Here is a 14106-nt window from a genome sequence, read left to right as displayed (position 1 = left end):
GAACAAAGAATTTTGCAGTAATTTAAGAAAAAGATTCAGGACCTCACCACACTCTACTCACTTGTTTCTCTCTTTGATGGTAGTTCACTCGTGTTTGATGCTCTCAATATAGGCTTTTGTGTGATGTTTTCACTCTTGCCTTTTACCACTCACTCCCTCTTAAGTTCCTGGATGAATCAAATTAGACACACAAGGTATATAACATGAAAGACAGTTTAATTATCACAAACTGTGTAGCAAATTTAATTTGGATAACAAATCATATTTAATTTTGGTTAACAGATTAGACTTGATTTGGATATAGATTTGATTTGGATAACAGATTAGACTTGATTTGGATAGCAGATTGAATTTGATTTGGATAACAGATTAGACTTCATTTGATTTGGATAACAATTTTTTTATTTGATTTGGATAACAGATATGATAACAAATAAGATAATAGATAGGATAACAGATAAGATAGCAGATATGACAAGTAAACTTCAAATGCTCATAACTTTTGCTACGGTTGTCCGTTTGAGGCCCACTATATATCAAAACGCTCAAAATTCATAGGAGAATCTAGATAAGGGGATTTGATCCACGATTTTATTTCCAAAAACACACCTCTAAATGCCTCAATTTCATGTTCAAAGATCAAACACCCACTTTTTTTCAAAATTTCTGCAACTTTTTTTTTTGACACAAAGTGTGATGAGGACATGACCAAGAGCAAGGGCAAGGATCCACTTGAAGGACTTGGAGGACCTATGACAAGGGCTAGAGCAAGGAAAGCCAAGGAAGCTCTTCAACAAGTGCTGTCCATACTATTTGAATACAAGCCCAAGTTTCAAGGAGAAAAGTCCAAGGTTGTGAGTTGTATCATGGCCCAAATGGAGGAGGACTAAATGACACCACTTTGTTTCAATTTTAGAGTGTTTAGTTTGTCTAAATAATGGCCCAATCCTTGTAAAGTTGGCTGACCAAAAATATGTTTTGGGTTAATCAACTAAAAGGGCTTTAGTTCAAGTTGTAATAAGGGCCCAATTGGCAACCTAGGCATCAGCCTTTTGGGAGACCAAATGGTGGCTGACTTGTTGGCTGTTGGGGGTGACTTTTGGTTGCCACAATTTCAGTTACACTCAGCCATTATGTTTTTTTTTAATTCCCTAGGTTAATGGCATTAAGTTATTTTAATTCTAGGTTAGTGGGTCATTACTAAAATCTGCTGTAAAGCTTCTATATAAGCTGAACCATTTTATCAATAAGGACAAGTTGAGTTTTATTCAGAAAATTAGAGTTTATCTCTTTTATCTTAGTGAGAGTGATTCTCCTAAATTCTTGAGTGATTCAAGAACACCTTGGCTGTATCAAAGGACTTTCACAACCTTTGTGTGTTGCCCTCGCTGGAAAGAGTGATTCTTTCCTTCCTTTCATCTTCACCCTTGTTCTTTCAAACCACAATTCCAGAAAATCCACCTCTGCCCAGAATTATCTCGTGGCCATAACTCCCATTTTACGCACTCAAATTAAGTAATTCTTGAGCCTAAATTGACTTTCAAAACGAGACCTTCCACCTCGTTTTGGAATCACCTCATTTGGAGCCCTGTAGCTTCAGTTATTGCCATTTCTATATTTCTGTCCAGCCACCACTTAACCTACGTTTTACCATCCCATTCATCCATTTTATGCCAAGAACCACCTTATTAAGACCCACGAAATTAACCACCTTATTTTCCATCCTTTTCCTTAATCAATTTCCGCATTTTCCATCAAGGTTTAATCCTAGACGATCCTAAGTCAGCCCTTGTGCCATGAGGGTTCATATCATTTGGTAATCAGAGCTCCGGTTCTAGGATCAACACTTCCTTTGCTGGAAATATTGGGTAACATCCTTCTTTATTCTCTTTGCCATTTATATTACCTTCTTATTCATATTTTTTTTTTATTTAGGCTGAACCATTGCAAAAGTTAAGCCTTTTGATCTCTTTGTTAAAAAAAAAAAAGCAGAATTTCGTATAAGCAAAATTAAAAAAAAAAATTGGGCTGAATGGTTCATGCTTGAAGAACTTTAAAAAAAATCTCTTTAAGGTAATATATTGGTTGCATGAAGGATTGTTACTTGAATTCCTAAATTCTGAATTTTATTTCCTTCATTTGTGCCTAAAAACATTGTTAGCCTTTTTCTTGGTTAACCTTTTCCTTGTCTCTCTAGCCTTACCTTACACATATTGGCGAATTGTTCTTTGTTGTGGCCATAATCTCTTGAATTGCCTAAGAACTCAAGGGGAATTAGAGTGGTAAAAGGCAAGAGTGTTTCATTAGAGAAAAGCCATAATTGTGTGATACACTTGAGTGGGTGAGGTATTCAAACAGCAACTATAATTGTCTTGTTACGTTTGATTTGTTTGTTTGAGATGTCAGGTACTAATCCTAATGATGGAGTGGGCTTTCGCAATTCCAAATGCAAGCTTTGATGCAACATTTGGAGAGGTTAATGAAACAACGAGATGATGCGCTCCATGAGAGGTTGGATCAAATGGAGAATAGAGATCATAATGAAGAAGAAAGGAGGAGAAGAGGGAATGATGGTGTTCCTAGACAAAACCGAATTGATGGTATTAAACTCAACATTCCTCCATTTAAAGGAAAGAATGATCCGGAGGCCTACTTGGAGTGGGAGATGAAAATAGAGCATGTTTTCTCATGCAACAACTATGAGGAGGACCAGAAGGTGAAGCTTGCCGCCACGGAGTTTTCCGACTATGCTCTTGTGTGGTGGAACAAGCTACAAAAGGAGAGAGCAAGAAATGAAGAGCCAATGGTTGATACATGGACGGAGATGAAAAAGATCATGAGGAAGCGGTATGTGCCGGCTAGTTACTCAAGGGACTTGAAATTCAAGCTCCAAAAACTAACCCAAGGCAACAAGGGGGTTGAGGAGTATTTCAAGGAAATGGATGTGCTCATGATTCAAGCAAATATTGAAGAAGATGAGGAGGTAACTATGGCTCGATTTCTTAATGGTTTGACTAATGATATCCGTGATATTGTTGAGCTGCAGGAGTTTGTTGAAATGGATGATTTGCTTCACAAAGCAATCCAAGTGGAGCAACAATTAAAAAGGAAGGGAGTGGCTAAGAGGAGTTTTACCAACTTTGATTCTTCTGGTTGGAAAGACAAAGGTAAGAAAGATGGGGCTGCTACTTCTAGTAGTTCCACACCTATCCCATCAAAAACTCGCTCAAAGTCCCAAGAGGAACCCTCTAAAAGGAGTAGAGATGTGAAGTGTTTCAAGTGCCAAGGCCTAGGACACTATGCTTATGAGTGCCCTAACAAAAGGTCCATGGTTCTTAGAGATGGAGAATATATAAGTGAATCTGATGTTGAAGAGGAAGAGGAGAGTGAGTACGTAGAGGAAGAGGAGACTCCGGAGGGAGATTTGTTGATGATTAGGCGGTTACTTGGTGGTCAATTGAAGCATGAGGAGGAGAGCCAAAGAGAAAACATCTTTCACACTAGATGTTTAATCAATGGCAAGGTGTGCATGGTGATCATTGATGGAGGTAGTTGCACCAATGTGGCTAGTGCTAGATTAGTGTCAAAGCTAAATTTAGCTACTAAACCACATCCTAGGCCATACAAACTTCAATGGCTTAGTAAGGATGGGGAGGTGCAAGTGAGGCAGCAAGTTGAAGTGGACGTTTCCATTGGGAAATACAATGATAAGGTACTTTGTGATGTTGTTCCTATGGAGGCCAGTCACTTACTGTTGGGGAGACCATGGCAATTTGATAAAAGAGCCAATCATGACGGTTACACCAACAAGATCTCTTTCATGCACCAAGACAAAAAGATTGTGCTCAAGCCATTGAGTCCACAAGAAGTGTGTGAGGATCAAAAGAAAATGAGAGAAAAACTTCTTCAAGAGAAAAGAGAAAAAGAAAAGGTGAGCAAAACATTTGAGAGTGAGAAAAAGAGGGAAACACTTGAGAGGAAAAAGAGTGAACAAAAGAAGAGTGAAACACTTGAAGTGAGGGAGAGCTATTTAGCCACAAAAAGTGAGGTCAAGAGGTTGTTTCGTGCTAAACAGTCACTCTATATCTTGTTTTGCAAAAATCAGATTTTGACCACTAGCACTTTTGATGATTCTGAAGTGCCTTCTAGTGTTAAAACTCTTTTGCAGGATTTTCATGACATGTTTCCACCAAATGTGCCAAGTGGACTACCACCTTTGAGGGGAATTGAGCATCAAATTGATCTCATTCCGGGAGCTTCTTTGCCCAATAGGCCAGCCTATAGAAGTAATTCACAAGAAACCAAAGAGATTCAAAGACAAGTGGATGAACTCATTAGAAAAGGTTGGGTAAGAGATAGTATGAGTCCTTGTGCTGTCCCAGTGATTTTGGTCCCTAAAAAGGATGGGACATGGCGCATGTGTTCTGATTGTAGAGCCCTTAATAACATCACCATTAAATATAGACATCCTATACCTAGGCTTGATGATTTGCATTTTTGGAGGACTTTGTGGAGCAAGTTGGGCACTAAATTGTTATTTTCAACCACTTGTCACCCACAAACCAATGGGCAAACGGAAGTTGTTAATAGGACTTTGGGATACAAGCTCTGAGCAAAATCAAACCACAATCTTTTGCCTAATGTTTCTGTTTTTAAGCATAAAGAAGGTCAAGCAAAGGCGGACTATGTGAAGAAGCTTCATGAGAGAGTCAAAGATCAAATTGAGAGGAAAAGTAAAAGCTATGCTAAACAAGCCAACAAAGGGAGAAAGAAGGTTGTCTTCAAACCCGGAGATTGGGTTTGGGTGCACATGAGAAAAGAAAGGTTTCCAGAACAAAGGAAATCAAAGCTTCAACCAAGGGGAGATGGACCATTTCAAGTGCTTGAAAGAATCAATGACAATGCTTACAAAGTTGAGCTGCCCGGTGAGTATAATGTTAGTTCCACCTTCAATGTCTCTGATTTATCTCTTTTTGATGCAGATGGAGAATCCGATTTGAGGACAAATCCTTCTCAAGAGGGAGAGAATGATGAGGACATGACCAAGAGCAAGGGCAAGGATCCACTTGAAGGACTTGGAGGACCTATGACAAGGGCTAGAGCAAGGAAAGCCAAGGAAGCTCTTCAACAAGTGCTGTCCATACTATTTGAATACAAGCCCAAGTTTCAAGGAGAAAAGTCCAAGGTTGTGAGTTGTATCATGGCCCAAATGGAGGAGGACTAAATGACACCACTTTGTTTCAATTTTAGAGTGTTTAGTTTGTCTAAATAATGGCCCAATCCTTGTAAAGTTGGCTGACCAAAAATATGTTTTGGGTTAATCAACTAAAAGGGCTTTAGTTAGGTTTAGTTCAAGTTGTAATAAGGGCCCAATTGGCAACCTAGGCATCAGCCTTTTGGGAGACCAAATGGTGGCTGACTTGTTGGCTGTTGGGGGTGACTTTTGGTTGCCACAATTTCAGTTACACTCAGCCATTAAGTTTTTTTTTAATTCCCTAGGTTAATGGAAATAAGTTATTTTAATTCTAGGTTAGTGGGTCATTACTAAAATCTGTTGTAAAGCTTCTATATAAGCTGAACCATTTTATCAATAAACACAAGTTGAGTTTTATTCAGAAAATTAGAGTTTATCTCTTTTATCTTAGTGAGAGTGATTCTCGTAAGTTCTTGAGTAATTCAAGAACACCCTGGCTGTATCAAAGGACTTTCACAACCTTTGTGTGTTGCCCTCGCCGGAAAGAGTGATTTTTTCCTTCCTTTCATCTTCAACCTTGTTCTTTAAAACCACAATTCCAGAAATCCACTTCTGCCCAGAATTATCTTGATGAGGACATGTTCAAGAGCAAGGGCAAGGATCCACTTGAAGGACTTGGAGGACCTATGACAAGGGCTAGAGCAAGGAAAGCCAAGGAAGCTCTTCAACAAGTGTTGTCCATACTATTTGAATACAAGCCCAAGTTTCAAGGAGAAAAGTCCAAGGTTGTGAGTTGTATCATGGCCCAAATGGAGGAGGACTAAATGACACCACTTTGTCTCAATTTTAGAGTGTTTAGTTTGTCTAAATAATGGCCCAATCCTTGTAAAGTTGGCTGACCAAAAATATGTTTTGGGTTAATCAACTAAAAGGGCTTTAGTTAGTTTAGTTCAAGTTGTAATAAGGGCCCAATTGGCAACCTAGGCATCAGCCTTTTGGGAGACCAAATGGTGGCTGACTTGTTGGCTGTTGGGGGTGACTTTTGGTTGCCACAATTTCAGTTACACTCAGCCATTAAGTTTTTTTCAATTCCCTAGGTTAATGGCATTAAGTTATTTTAATTCTAGGTTAGTGGGTCATTACTAAAATCTGCTGTAAAGCTTCTATATAAGCTGAACCATTTTATCAATAAAGACAAGTTGAGTTTTATTCAGAAAATTAGAGTTTATCTCTTTTATCTTAATGAGAGTGATTCTCCTAAATTCTTGAGTGATTCAAGAACACCCTGGCTGTATCAAAGGACTTTCACAACCTTTGTGTGTTGCCCTCGCTGGAAAGAGTGATTCTTTCCTTCCTTTCATCTTCACCCTTGTTCTTTCAAACCACAATTCCAGAAAATCCACCTCTGCCCAGAATTATCTTGTGGCCATAACTCCCATTTTACGCACTCAAATTAAGTGATTCTTGAGCCTAAATTGACTTTCAAAACGAGACCTTTCACCTCGTTTTGGAATCACCTCATTTGGAGCCCTGTAGCTTCAGTTATTGCCATTTCTATATTTCTGTCCAACCACCACTTAACCTACATTTTACCATCCCATTCATCCATTTTATGCCAAGAACCACCTTATTAAGACCCACGAAATTAACCACCTTATTTTCCATCCTTTCCTTAATCAATTTCCGCATTTTCCATCAAGGTTTAATCCTAGACGATCCTAAGTCAGCCCTTGTGCCATGAGGGTTCATATCATTTGGTATCAGAGCTCCGGTTCTAGGATCAACACTTCCTTTGCTGGAAATATTGGGTAGCATCCTTCTTTATTCTCTTTGCCATTTATATTACCTTCTTATTCATATATTTTTTTTAGGCTGAACCATTGCAAAAGTTAAGCCTTTTGATCTCTTTGATATAAAAAAAAGAAGCAGAATTTCGTATAAGCAAAATTAAAAAAAAAAAATTGGGCTAAATGGTTCATGCTTGAAGAACTTTTAAAAAAAAATCTCTTTAAGGTAATATATTGGTTGCATGAAGGATTGTTACTTGAATTCCTAAATTCTGAATTTTATTTCCTTCATTTGTGCCTAAAAACATTGTTAGCCTTTTTCTTGGTTAACCTTTTCCTTGTCTCTCTAGCCTTACCTTACACATATTGGTGAATTGTTCTTTGTTGTGGCCATAATCTCTTGAATTGCCTAAGAACTCAAGGGAATTAGAGTGGTAAAAGGCAAGAGTGTTTCATTAGAGAAAAGCCATAATTGTGTGATACACTTGAGTGGGTGAGGTATTCAAACAACAACTATAATTGTCTTGTTACGTTTGATTTGTTTGTTTGAGATGTCAGGTACTAATCCTAATGATGGAGTGGGCTTTCGCAATTCCAAATGCAAGCTTTGATGCAACATTTGGAGAGGTTAATGAAACAACGAGATGATGCGCTCCATGAGAGGTTGGATCAAATGGAGAATAGAGATCATAATGAAGAAGAAAGGAGGAGAAGAGGAATGATGGTGTTCCTAGACAAAACCGAATTGATGGTATTAAACTCAACATTCCTCCATTTAAAGGAAAAATGATCCGGAGGCCTACTTGGAGTGGGAGATGAAAATAGAGCATGTTTTCTCATGCAACAACTATGAGGAGGACCAAAGGTGAAGCTTGCCGCCACGGAGTTTTCCGACTATGCTCTTGTGTGGTGGAACAAGCTACAAAAGGAGAGAGCAAGAAATGAAGAGCCAATGGTTGATACATGGACGGAGATGAAAAAGATCATGAGGAAGCGGTATGTGCCGGCTAGTTACTCAAGGGACTTGAAATTCAAGCTCCAAAAACTAACCCAAGGCAACAAGGGGGTTGAGGAGTATTTCAAGGAAATGGATGTGCTCATGATTCAAGCAAATATTGAAGAAGATGAGGAGGTAACTATGGCTCGATTTCTTAATGGTTTGACTAATGATATCCGTGATATTGTTGAGCTGCAGGAGTTTGTTGAAATGGATGATTTGCTTCACAAAGCAATCCAAGTAGAGCAACAATTAAAAAGGAAGGAGTGGCTAAGAGGAGTTTTACCAACTTTGGTTCTTCTAGTTGGAAAGACAAAGGTAAGAAAGATGGGGCTGCTACTTCTAGTAGTTCCACACCTATCCCATCAAAAACTCGCTCAAAGTCCCAAGAGAACCCTCTAAAAGGAGTAGAGATGTGAAGTGTTTCAAGTGCCAAGGCCTAGGACACTATGCTTATGAGTGCCCTAACAAAAGGTCCATGGTTCTTAGAGATGGAGAATATATAAGTGAATCTGATGTTGAAGAGGAAGAGGAGAGTGAGTACGTAGAGGAAGAGGAGACTCCGGAGGGAGATTTGTTGATGATTAGGCGGTTACTTGGTGGTCAATTGAAGCATGAGGAGGAGAGCCAAAGAGAAAACATCTTTCACACTAGATGTTTAATCAATGGCAAGGTGTGCATGGTGATCATTGATGGAGGTAGTTGCACCAATGTGGCTAGTGCTAGATTAGTGTCAAAGCTAAATTTAGCTACTAAACCACATCCTAGGCCATACAAACTTCAATGGCTTAGTAAGGATGGGGAGGTGCAAGTGAGGCAGCAAGTGAAGTGGACGTTTCCATTGGGAAATACAATGATAAGGTACTTTGTGATGTTGTTCCTATGGAGGCCAGTCACTTACTTTTGGGGAGACCATGGCAATTTGATAAAAGAGCCAATCATGACGGTTACACCAACAAGATCTCTTTCATGCACCAAGACAAAAAGATTGTGCTCAAGCCATTGAGTCCACAAGAAGTGTGTGAGGATCAAAAGAAAATGAGAGAAAAACTTCTTCAAGAGAAAAGAAAAAGAAAAAGTGAGCAAAACACTTGAGAGTGAGAAAAAGAGGGAAACACTTGAGAGGAAAAAGAGTGAACAAAAGAAGAGTGAAACACTTGAAGTGAGGGAGAGCTATTTAGCCACAAAAAGTGAGGTCAAGAGGTTGTTTCGTGCTAAACAGTCACTATATATCTTGTTTTGCAAAAATCAGATTTTGACCACTAACACTTTTGATGATTTTGAAGTGCCTTCTAGTGTTAAAACTCTTTTGCAGGATTTTCAAGACATGTTTCCACCAAATGTGCCAAGTGGACTACCACCTTTGAGGGGAATTGAGCATCAAATTGATCTCATTCCGGGAGCTTCTTTGCCCAATAGGCCAGCCTATAGAAGTAATCCACAAGAAACCAAAGAGATTCAAAGACAAGTGGATGAACTCATTAGCAAAGGTTGGGTAAGAGATAGTATGAGTCCTTGTGCTGTCCCAGTGATTTTGGTCCCTAAAAAGGATGGGACATGGCGCATGTGTTCCGATTGTAGAGCCCTTAATAACATCACCATTAAATATAGGCATCCTATACCTAGGCTTGATGATTTGCTTGATGAATTGCATGGTGCATGTTACTTCTCTAAAATCGATTTAAAAAGTGGATACAATCAAATTAGGATTAGAGAAGGGGATGAATGGAAAACTGCTTTTAAAACAAAATATGGTTTGTATGAATGGTTGGTTATGCCTTTTGGCCTAACTAACGCTCCTAGCACTTTCATGAGATAATGAACCATATCTTGAGAGAGTTCATAGGAAAGTTTGTTGTGGTGTACTTTGATGATATTCTTATCTATAGCACTTCACTTGATTTGCATATTGATCATTTAAAATCTGTCTTGACTGTGCTTAGAAAAGAACAATTGTATGCCAATCTTGAAAAATGCATCTTTTGTACTAACCATGTTGTGTTTCTTGGTTTTGTTGTGAGTTCAAAAGGAGTGCAAGTTGATGAGGAGAAGGTTAGGGCTATTCAAGAATGGCCTACACCTAAGTCTGTGACCGAGGTGAGGAGTTTTCATGGCTTAGCAAGTTTTTATAGACGATTTGTGAAGGATTTTAGCACATTGGCAACACCTCTCAATGAAGTGCTCAAGAAAAATGTTGGTTTCAAATGGGGAGAGAAACAAGAAGAAGCTTTCAATGTTCTTAAGCAAAAGCTAACTAATGCCCCCATACTTGCGTTGCCAAACTTTCAAAAATCTTTTGAAATTGAGTGTGATGCTTCAAATGTTGGGATTGGGGCTGTGTTGATGCAAGAAGGCCATCCAATTGCTTATTTTAGTGAAAAGTTAAGTGGTCCTACCCTTATCTATTCAACTTATGATAAGGAGTTGTATGCCTTAGTACGGGCTTTGAAAACATGGCAACACTACCTTTATCCCAAGGAATTTGTCATTCATAGTGACCATGAGTCCCTCAAATATATCAAGGGGCAAGGCAAGCTTAAATAAAGGCATGCGAAGTGGGTGGAATTCCTAGAGCAATTCCCTTATGTTATCAAACATAAAAAGGGAAAAGGTAATATTGTAGCCGATGCTCTTTCTCGGCGTCATGCATTACTTTCTATGCTTGAAACAAAATTGATTGGTCTTGAATGTTTGAAAAGCATGTATGAAAATGATGAAACTTTTGGAGAAATTTTAAAAAATTGTGAAAATTTTTCAGAAAATGGTTTCTTTAGACATGAAGGCTTTCTTTTCAAAGAAAACAAATTGTGTGTGCCTAAATGTTCTACTAGAAATTTGCTTGTTTGTGAAGCACATGAAGGAGGTTTAATGGGGCATTTTGGGGTCCAAAAGACTCTAGAAACATTACAAGAACATTTTTATTGGCCTCATATGAAAAAGGATGTGCCGAAATTTTGTGAACATTGCATTGTATGTAAAAAGGCAAAGTCTAAGGTAAAGCCTCATGGATTGTATACTCCATTGCCAATTCCGGAGTATCCTTGGATTGATTTATCCATGGATTTTGTTTTGGGGCTGCCAAAAACAAGCAATGGTAGAGATTCCATTTTTGTGGTTGTTGATAGGTTTTCTAAAATGGCTCATTTTATTCCATGTAAAAAAGTTGATGATGCTTCCCATGTGGCTGATTTGTTTTTCAAGGAGATTGTGAGACTCCATGGTTTGCCAAGGAGCATTGTTAGTGATAGGGACTCTAAGTTCCTAAGCCATTTTTGGAGGACTTTGTGGAGCAAGTTGGGCACTAAATTGTTATTTTCAACCCCTTGTCACCCACAAACCGATGGGCAAACGGAAGTTGTTAATAGGACTTTGGGAACTTTGCTTAGGACAGTTTTGAGGAAGAACTTAAAAACTTGGGAAGCTTGTTTACCCCATGTTGAATTTGCTTACAATAGAGCTGTTCATAGCACCACTAATTGTTCTCCTTTTGAAGTTGTTTATGGTTTTAACCCACTAACTCCTCTTGATCTTTTGCCTATGCCTAATGTTTCTGTTTTTAAGCATAAAGAAGGTCAAGCAAAGGCGGACTATGTGAAGAAGCTTCATGAGAGAGTCAAAGATCAAATTGAGAGGAAAAATAAAAGCTATGCTAAACAAGCCAACAAAGGGAGAAAGAAGGTTGTCTTGGAACCCGGAGATTGGGTTTGGGTGCACATGAGAAAAGAAAGGTTTCCGGAACAAAGGAACTCAAAGCTTCAACCAAGGGGAGATGGACCATTTCAAGTGCTTGAAAGAATCAATGACAATGCTTACAAAGTTGAGCTTCCCGGTGAGTATAATGTTAGTTCCACCTTCAATGTCTCTGATTTATCTCTTTTTGATGCAGATGGAGAATCCGATTTGAGGACAAATCCTTCTCAAGAGGGAGAGAATGATGAGGACATGACCAAGAGCAAGGGCAAGGATCCACTTGAAGGACTTAGAGGACCTATGACAAGGGCTAGAGCAAGGAAAGCCAAGGAAGCTCTTCAACAAGTGTTGTCCATACTATTTGAATACAAGCCCAAGTTTCAAGGAGAAAAGTCCAAGGTTGTGAGTTGTATCATGGCCCAAATGGAGGAGGACTAAATGACACCACTTTGTTTCAATTTTAGAGTGTTTAGTTTGTCTAAATAATGGCCCAATCCTTGTAAAGTTGGCTGACCAAAAATATGTTTTGGGTTAATCAACTAAAAGGGCTTTAGTTCAAGTTGTAATAAGGGCCCAATTGGCAACCTAGGCATCAGCCTTTTGGGAGACCAAATGGTGGCTGACTTGTTGGCTGTTGGGGGTGACTTTTGGTTGCCACAATTTCAGTTACACTCAGCCATTAAGTTTGTTTTAATTCCCTAGGTTAATGGCATTAAGTTATTTTAATTCTAGGTTAGTGGGTCATTACTAAAATCTGCTGTAAAGCTTCTATATAAGCAGAACCATTTTATCAATAAGGACAAGTTGAGTTTTATTCAGAAAATTAGAGTTTATCTCTTTTATCTTAGTGAGAGTGATTCTCCTAAATTCTTGAGTGATTCAAGAACACCCTGGCTGTATCAAAGGACTTTCACAACCTTTGTGTGTTGCCCTCGCTGGAAAGAGTGATTCTTTCCTTCCTTTCATCTTCACCCTTGTTCTTTCAAACCACAATTCCAGAAAATCCACCTCTGCCCAGAATTATCTCGTGGCCATAACTCCAATTTTACGCACTCAAATTAAGTGATTCTTGAGCCTAAATTGAATTCCAAAACGAGAGCTTCCACCTCGTTTTGGAATCACTTCATTTGGAGCCGTGTAGCTTCCGTTATTGCCATTTCTATATTTCTGTCCAGCCACCACATAACCTACATTTTACCATCCCATTCATCCATTTTATGCCAAAAACCACCTTATTAAGACCCACGAAATTAACCACCTTATTTTCCATCCTTTCCTTAATCAATTTCCGCATTTTCCATCAAGGTTTAATCCTAGACGATCCTAAGTTAGCCCTTGTGCCATGAGGGTTCATATCATTTGGTAATCAGAGCTCCAGTTCTAGGATCAACACTTCCTTTGCTGGAAATATTGGGTAACATCCTTCTTTATTCTCTTTGCCATTTATATTACCTTCTTATTCATATATATTTTTTTAGGCTGAACCATTGCAAAAGTTAAGCCTTTTGATCTCTTTGTTATAAAAAAAAAATTGGGCTGAATGGTTCATGCTTGAAGAACTTTAAAAAAAATCTCTTTAAGGTAATATATTGGTTGCATGAAGGATTTTTACTTGAATTCCTAAATTCTGAATTTTATTTCCTTCATTTGTGCCTAAAAACATTGTTAGCCTTTTTCTTGGTTAACCTTTTCCTTGTCTCTCTAGCCTTACCTTACACATATTGGTGAATTGTTCTTTGTTGTGGCCATAATCTCTTGAATTGCCTAAGAACTCAAGGGGAATTAGAGTGGTAAAAGGCAAGAGTGTTTCATTAGAGAAAAGCCATAATTGTGTGATACACTTGAGTGGGTGAGGTATTCAAACAGCAACTATAATTGTCTTGTTACGCTTGATTTGTTTGTTTGAGATGTCAGGTACTAATCCTAATGATGGAGTGGGGCTATCGCAATTCCAAATGCAAGCTTTGATGCAACATTTGGAGAGGTTAATGAAACAACGAGATGATGCGCTCCATGAGAGGTTGCATCAAATGGAGAATAGAGATCATAATGAAGAGGAAAGGAGGAGAAGAGGGAATGATGGTGTTCCTAGACAAAACCGAATTGATGGTATTAAACTCAACATTCCTCCATTTAAAGGAAAGAATGATCCGGAGGCCTACTTGGAGTGGGAGATGAAAATAGAGCATGTTTTCTCATGCAACAACTATGAGGAGGACCAAAAGGTGAAGCTTGCCGCCACGGAGTTTTCCGACTATGCTCTTGTGTGGTGGAACAAGCTACAAAAGGAGAGAGCAAGAAACGAAGAGCCAATGGTTGATACATGGACAGAGATGAAAAAGATCATGAGGAAGCGGTATGTGCCGGCTAGTTACTCAAGGGACTTGAAATTCAAGCTTCAAAAACTAACCCAAGGCAACAAGGGGGTTGAGGAGTAT

At 38.7% G+C, this 14106-nt stretch overlaps 1 pseudogene; it reads left to right on the top strand.

Moving 5' to 3' along the window:
• The first annotated feature begins 7722 nt into the window (after window positions 1-7722).
• LOC121172959 (uncharacterized) lies at window positions 7723-11797 on the top strand (annotated as a pseudogene).
• The last annotated feature ends 2309 nt before the right edge of the window (window positions 11798-14106 follow it).

The sequence above is a fragment of the Glycine max genome, chromosome 10 (assembly GCF_000004515.6).
Source record: "Glycine max cultivar Williams 82 chromosome 10, Glycine_max_v4.0, whole genome shotgun sequence".
Classification (NCBI taxonomy): domain Eukaryota; kingdom Viridiplantae; phylum Streptophyta; class Magnoliopsida; order Fabales; family Fabaceae; genus Glycine; species Glycine max.
The sequence above is the reverse complement of the archived record's forward strand: the minus strand, read 5'-3'. Positions and strand labels throughout refer to the sequence as shown.